Here is an 8536-nt window from a genome sequence, read left to right on the forward strand (position 1 = left end):
GGAAAACATCAAATTTAAATGTCCTTTAGTTATAATGGTGAACCTACCTTAATATGCCAATCCCATAAATACTCATGAGTCACTGGGAATGCTCATTGAATGAGTCAATTTCTGCTTGATCCCAGGTATGTAAAATGACCCCCTTTTCTTCTGTTTCTACACCGCATAGCAAATTGGGAAAACTATGGCCATAACATATTCAATCCCTTTTCTTCTGCCTTCACTGTGCCCACCATCTTTCATGGTTAGTACCTAATACTCATCTTCCAAGAGAGGCTGCAAATTTCATTAAAGTGGAGATGCTTACCAGTTTAGCTCATTGGGTATATCTCCATAGTAAAGCACAATGGTGGAGCAGAGAATCACATGGGCACATTGATAAATATTTGAACACTAAGTTGAAAAGACACAATAAGCAAATTGTTTAGATATTTGAGCCCTCATTTATATATTCTTCTTATTAAAATGCTAATCATTAGGTACATTTTAGAATGAAACATTAAATTACTAGCAGATGTAAATAACTGTGCAAAAAAGTAAATGGAAGAGTTCAATACAGTCCAGACCTTACAGAGAGAGAATGTGGGAGAGAAACTGAGACCCAGTTCCCTGGTACATGTGGTCAAACAATGTAGCTGGAGGACCCCTGTGGGGCAGGAAAGCTGCACTGTTACTGTTCAGAACTCAGTAACACCAGCTACACCACTTCTTCCAAACTCATCTTTAACAGGAAGGGGAAAAGAGCAGTAAGTACCCAAATGCTGCACTACCAAGTGCACCTACTTAGATCTGAGAAGTCCAATTGGATCCACGTGGTGAGATGACTCTGAGAGCGCCCCCACCTCCCACCCAGTCCCATGCTCTGCCTTCTGCAACCCCCTCTCCTTCCAGTACAGCCCAACGCTAGGGGCAGAGCCATCCTCATCTTGACTCCCATCAGAGCACTTAGTCCAGGTGTGAATGCCTTTCCCGAAGGAAAGACATCCGAGAATGTGTGATCCCACAGAGCCAGTTTTGGATGTACTCCACCCATTGCCAAACACCTCCTTGCACATGAACCTGGAAAACCATGAGCCTCCTCCTAGGAGAGAAAAAGGAGCAAAAGATAAGCTTGACCATGCAGGGAAGGGACTCCTTGAGCTCATTTAGGTAGAACCTGACAAAATGAATGAGACCCTACACCTCCATGCAAGAACAGCAGTGTAGCCAAGGAATGCTGGACCAGGAGCAGGTCCAGGCAGCGAAGACGGGAAGCAACAGCCTCCTTAAGACTCCCCTCTTCACCTCCACACATCTTTGCAAGTCCAGAGGACACAAGATCATACCTCCAAATTTTGCATGCCCCCCAAAACATGTAAGTGCTAAGATTTGGCTAGTATAAAAAAGGGGGGCCTTGAGTTTAGGACAATGACCCTACCGAGTATAAGACTAAAGACTGGGGACCATAAGAGCTGTGGCTGGTGGCACCACGCCCTGACACTGCTCCGTGATGCTCTGGGGGGCCCAGGGACGAAATACTACTGTGGCAGGTAGAATAAATAAGGGAATTATTTTTTAATTAACTGAGTAAATATCTAGGACAGAGAAAACTCAGTGCTCACTAACCCACACCCAGCCATTGCGGGAGTGGGGATTCAGTAACAAGCTCGGCGGTGTTATGGGTAAAGTTTTGCCGTCGACCTAGGAAGTCTTCACATCTATTTGCATATATTATAACTCCATTTGGCAAGCTACATGCTAAAGATGACAGGCATGAGTGTAGCTAAACAACCTTTAAAGTGTCATGAATACCTGAGAAGAGATAAATACAAATTTAATGCATTTTCTCTAAATCGAAGACAGCTAAAATAAAAGAGGTGGCAGGATGCATTGTAGATACAGATATGACCAATAAGCTCCTTGGAAATACAGTTTAACTCCTTATTAATGTTTTATAGCAAATGAAAATGTTACATTACTATATAAATTTAGCTGTTCCTAACAACACTGTCACCAGAAGAGGAAATGAGACAGACATTAACCCTCTGTGTTAGGACATGTATTTTAAATTTGTGTGCACTGAGTCATTCCCTTACTTTACCAAAAATATTCATTCAGGGGCTGGGTCAGTGATTAAGGAGTGTAGAGTGACAGGAAAACGTCACACTGATCCATAGAGAAAACATGTACATGACTTTGATGTAATTATTATCATCATTATCATGGTTACTCAAGCAGCATACTAGAGTAGACTGTGGAATAGAATTCCAGCTCATTCTTCTAGTAGTTACATGACTCTACAGCAAGTGGCTTAACCTCTCTGTTCAGCAACTTGCTTTCCCCATCTGAAAAGTAGACATATTCACTGTCCCCACCTCTCAGGACTGTTAGGGGGACTGGATGACGTCTCACCAAACCAGGCGTTTAGAACAGAGCCTGGCACAGAGTAGAGGCTAGTAAGGTGTTTATATTTATATTTACTATTACTGGTAGTAAGTTTGGTGACTTCTAAACCTAATATGGTATTTTATATTTTAAAGAACTTAGCTACACACAGTTTTCTATTGGGATCTTCGTAAAAGCCTTGAGAAGTAGCTGGCATCCATCTCTCCATTGTTAAGAAAGAATGCTGATGTTTGGAGGGATTAGTGACCTCTCTAAGAAAGGAGAGAGCATAGATAGAATCCGCTGGCTCCTGAATTCAAATACAGAGCTATTCTCACAATATTTGCATATTCAGCCGCACTTGACAGTAATTATTCTCCTTTTAGGAAAACATTACTAAAATTAAGGGAAACTAATACTACTTGATCCAGTGACTCCTAATATATAGAGAATCTGAATTACTGATGATGTCGGGGTCAGAGGTGGGAAAGGGCAGGTGCACAGAGAGATACGGTGGGAAAGGCCCACCAGCAGAGCCACCAGAGGTCACACTCATAGGGGAGATCCACTGTGCACAAAGCAACCCCACTGCGGGACAAAGAGATGTCTAGGCAGTCTTGGCACAGGAAGCTCTACAATCATGTCAGGTGATATTGGATAACATTTACAATGACCTTGGGTGTCAGCTAATAATTGGAACTCATAAGCACACAGGGGATTATCTACATCGATAATCGAAGAGAATATTTAAAATAAAAACTTTCCCCAAAAATCTAAGACGTATGATCATGGAAGGGACTTCAAGTGACTGGGATCTACATAATTCACAGCACTATAGATCAGTTGGCTTCTCTCCATTTTTTGATCAGTGCAGTCTGGGTGACTTCAAACCAGAAGGTCACCTATTTAAGGGGTACATGTCTTTTTTTTCCCCACAGAGACAGAAAGAGAGAGAGGGATAGACAGGGATAGACAGACAGGAACGGAGAGATGAGAAGCATCAATCATTAGTTTTTCGTTGCGCATTGCAACACCTTAATTGTTCATTGATTGCTTTCTCATACATGCCTTGACTGCGGGCCTTCAGCAGACTGAGTAACTAACCCCTTGCTCGAGCCAGCCACCTTGGGCTGAAGCTGCTAATCTTTTTATTTTTATTTTTATTTTATTTATTCATTTTAGAAAGGAGAGAGAGAAAGAGATAGAGAGAGAAGGGGGGAGGAGCAGGAAGCATCAACTCCCATATGTGCGTTGACCAGGCAAGCCCAGGGTTTCGAACCGGCGACCTCAGCATTTCCAAGTCGATGCTTTATCCACTGCGCCACCACAGGTCAGTGAAGCTGCTAATCTTTGCTCAAACCAGATGAGCCCGCTCTCAAGCTGGCGACCTTGGGGTCTCGAACCTGGGTCTTCCGCATCCTAGTCTGAAGCTCTAGCCACTGTGCCACCACCCGGTCAGGCAAGGGGTACATGTCTTAACTTCCTGGATGACTCAGTTGTTCTCTATCATCTTTCTGCTGGTCTCTGTTCCTATTTTGTTTCAGAAAGATTTTAAATAACAGGGAGATTCATAGGGTCTTCTATGTTATAAATGTTTCAGATAAAGGCCATAACAAAACTACACATTAAGCTTTTGAGATTAGTACATTACAAGTAAACAAAACAGCAAATTTAAAAATTAAACAACTCCCATAAAAATAGTCAATTTACCTTTGACAAAAAAGCAAAGACATTGCAGTGGCGCCTAGAAAGTCTCTTCAACAAATGGTGCTGGAACAACTGCACACCCACATACAAAAAAAAAAAAAAAGTCAAGACACATACATTGCACACTTCACAAAAATTAAATCAAGATGGATCATAGACTAAAATACAAAACACAAAACTATAGAACTCCTAGAAGACAAGACAAGGGGAAACCTAGATGACCTTGGGTATGATGATGTACTTTTAGGTATAATGCCAAAACCACGACTCGTGATACAAATAAGTGATAATCTGGACTTCATCAAAATTGAAAACTCTGTTCTGCAGAAGATAATAAGGAAGGGAATCAGAAGACAAGCCACAGATGGGTAGAAAATCTTTGCAAAAGGCATACCTGATAAAGGACTGTTACTTAAAGTATCCAAAGAAATGTTAAAACTCAATTAAGTGAACAGACAACCTGATTTAAAAACTGGCCAATGACATTAACACTTCACCAAAGATGATACAGGGCTGGTAGATAAGCCTATGAAAGGGAGCTCCAAATTATATGTCCCCAGGGAAATGCAAATTACAACAGCAACCAGACACCACTGCACATCTGTGGGAATGACTAAAATCGGAACACTGACCACACTGAAGAGGATGTAGAGCATCAGGAACTCTCATACGCTGCCACTAGGAATGCAAAATGGTGCAGCCACTTGGGAAGATTGTTGGCAGTCTCTCATATAATTAAGCACACTCTTACCACATGATTCAGCACTCATGCTTCTTGGTATTTACTCAAAGCAGCTGAAGACCTACGTGCACACAAAAAACCTGCCCGTAGATATTTATACCAGCTTTATTCATAATCGCCAAACTTGGAAGCAATCAAGATGCCCTTCAGAAGGTGGTTGTATAAACAAATTGCGGTACACCCAGACAACAGATTATGCAGTGCTAAAAGAAACGAGCCATCAAGCCATGAGAAGACATTCTGGAGTACTAAATGCATATTACTAAGTGAAGAAAGCCAATCTAGAAAGGCTACATACTGTGATTTCAACCTAATGACATTTTTAAAAAGGCCAAACTATAATAGAGACAATAAAAGGACCAATGTTTTCAGGGGTTAGGAGGCAGGTGGTGGGACAGATAAACAGGCAAAGTACAGTGAATTTTTAGGACAATGAAAATACTATTTTAACTGTATTTCTGTGTATGCTCTTATAATTGTGGATACATGCCATTCATTATATATTTGTCCTTACCCATATAATATACAAAACTAAGAGTGTACCACAATGTAAACTATGGACTCTGGGTGATGATGGTGATGAGTCAATACAGGTTCATCCTCGGTGAAAAAGATGTATTATTGGGGTGAGTGATGTTAATCATGGGGGAGCTGTGATGTGTGGGGCAACGGAGATCTGAGAACACTCTGTACCCGTCATTTTTGTTGTAAACTTAAATTGCTCTTTAAAAAACAAGTCTTTTAAAAAATAACTATAGAGTCAATACTAATATTTGGAGTAATGTCCTGAGAAAAATACCCAAGGTTAAAAATTGGTCAGGTTGAAGAAATATAGAGGCCAATATTTGCAGAGATTATGCTGGAAGGTAAGGAAAATAATCCTCACAATTAGATAACAGAGCCTTTCCCTATTAAAATAAATGATATTTTAAAAATTGAAACATGAAGCCATAGTCAGCATAAGCTCCAATATTAATGGGGCACATAAACAGAAAAAAAAATGGTTTTGTGCTATTTAATCTCAAAAATGGTTTAATGACCTTTATCTGATTATGAAAATAGTGCAAGCAACTGTATTAGAGAAATAGGACATTAAAAATACTGCTAACTGGTAAGCAGCTTGGAAATATCCAAATGAATGTATTTTTAACTCAAATTTAATAGTCACGGAAGGAATATTAAAGAGATGCCCTGGATATAGTCATAACAGTGTCAAACATGAACACCTCTAAAGAACGTTAAAGAAAAGCACAGAAAACCAGCTAAGAGAACAAATCACAGAGCGAAAGCTCAGAATTTGGTGAATTTAGCGTAGTCATGGTTCCTGCTACTTCAGTGGCATCTGTCCTCAGACCAACAGAAAGGGGAATAATGCGATATATTTTTAATGCATAATTAAACAGACATGGGAAAGTTTTGTCTCTGGAATTTGATTGGTTTTACTTTAGGGATCAGCTCTTCCACTGAACTGGGGAGAACTTAAAAACAAATACTTGAAGCTACCTCTCCTCTCTGCCACCACTCACCTTGACAGTGAAGAGTCATGATCGCTAATGAATAATATCCATTAATCCTTCAGTATTTGAGTTTTAGTGTGTGGGGGTGGGGGAAGGGTGGTTGAGGATGATTCTGGCTTCTACTCTTAAGTGCTAATTTATCTGACCTTCTTTCTCTTTTTATTTAAAAATTTTTTGTATTTAAATTACATTTGAAATTTAATTATTTTAAAATAGTTTTTGGGATACAGCCTAGTGGGTAGGCATTTATATGCCTTCACGTTGGCGTAAAGGAGGAGAAGCACTTAAACCCAGGAATCAGCTTACTAGATATAGAATTTGTCTTTATCCCCTAACTTGTAAGTGGAGCTCATAGTGTCTTAAGGGCAGTTGGGTGGTAGAAGAGGTAATTACATGCCTGGTAGGACCAACGAGGTCAATAAATGTTACAGACTGTCATGTGGCTCTCACCACACCTCTATTTCCTAAGCTTTCTTAACTGACTCCAACCCCAGGGCTCAGCCCTCTACTGATGGCCATGTGAGAACTCCTAATTTGGCTCACGATGCATCAAACTGGCTCTCCTGCTACCGCAGTTGTGCATCTGAAATGTTTTTGTTAGAGTAATGGTAGGAAATACATAAAGTGACTATGTCAGAGGTAATCCCAAAGAGCTAGGGAATTACCCCCAAACATTTATCTCCATCCCAAGAGGAAAATTAAAATCACTAGATAATTGCAAAGCCATAACACGGATACCCTAGAGCCAGAAGGGAAATCTGACTGGTGTTGGATGGTTGAAGCTTCTGCCAACTGCATTGGCCAACTGTGTTGGCTTTGCCCATGTGGTCGGCTCTGAAGGGGGCACACCGCTGGGAAATGCTGGCTGGGGTTGCAAAGGGATCTGAGTCAGAAAGGGCTAAAATGCTCCCCACCGGTCATGCAATGACATCACACTGAAACATATATGTCCCCTGCTGCTTATCTCACAGAAAACACAACAGCCTTTTCTCACCCCATTTAACCTGGTCTAACATGTCAAATGGAAATCCGGAGAAACAGACCAAAAATAATCTCTGTTAATAAGACCTTGGTTTATTTTGTTTTATTTTCTCCTGGGAAACCAATGATAGCTGTCTTTAGGAATCCACTTCCCAACTGGAAAACAGAAATAAAGCTTAGAAGAAAGAGGCAGGGCCATGGTGGGCTGGCTGCTGTTCGTGGGGTTTGCCATCCCTTTCCAAGTGCTGGGAACCTCTCCTTTTTCCTGGAACACCCCAGTGGCACTGTCAGCTGTGTCCTACAGAAGGGGCCTGTGGCATGGATTAGAGCTGTCTAATTGATTACTCTTCTTTTTTCTTAGGAACCCCTTAGTACTCCGTCATGCACACGGGAGTTGTTAGCAGACTCAAGGTTACTGAACATTTATTGCACTGTAGGTAGTCCTGAAAAAGGATAGGACCAATCAGAGAAGGCTATGTGTGGGCCTGTCAAAAAGTCCTATCCTCTAAAAAAAAAATGAAATACATGCAGAAATGCATGTAATGAATGCAGCTACCTCTGGCATCCACCCGACAATTTTGTGACCACGTTCTCATTCGTTGGTCGGTACGTTTCACCTGTCTCTGGAACTACCTGGAATTGACCTCTCTCCTTTTCTTCCTTCTTGTTCCAATTATTTTTGGAACACAGCAGGTGAGAAAGAAACATGTTTTTGTGTTCAAGTCAACCCTATTTCCCACAACACCCTTCGCAAAAAAGGAGAACAATATCAGACTGCTAGGCAAGCAGTAACTGGGTGTGACACTGTTCTCTTACACAGACTGGCTCTCTTAATTGATAATTACAGATACCGTGCATCCAGGGGCCCTGTGATAAATACCAGGGCTCTCTTGCCCTACCAAATATATTTGTTTGGGAAAATATAAATGACAAATTGACCTTCAGATGAATAGCTACCGTATTGGTAAAGTACAAATCACTTTTAACAGCCACATTACTTTCGTAAAGAGAAGCTTGCTAACTGCTCTTTAATTAAGTACACTTAATGACCTTAAGGGGATTAGTAGTCTTGTCTGATCATCAATAAGCATGGCAAGATTGCTGTCTCATAAACTGGGGAGGGAGAGTCAAATTAATCTGCAAAGATTAGTTCTTCTGCTTTTTTTTTCCTTTTAGTTTGATTCGATCCAACCCATAGAAAACTCATAATCCCAGGCAGGACCTA

The sequence above is a fragment of the Saccopteryx leptura genome, chromosome 1 (genome assembly GCF_036850995.1).
Source record: "Saccopteryx leptura isolate mSacLep1 chromosome 1, mSacLep1_pri_phased_curated, whole genome shotgun sequence".
In the NCBI taxonomy this organism is placed as follows: domain Eukaryota; kingdom Metazoa; phylum Chordata; class Mammalia; order Chiroptera; family Emballonuridae; genus Saccopteryx; species Saccopteryx leptura.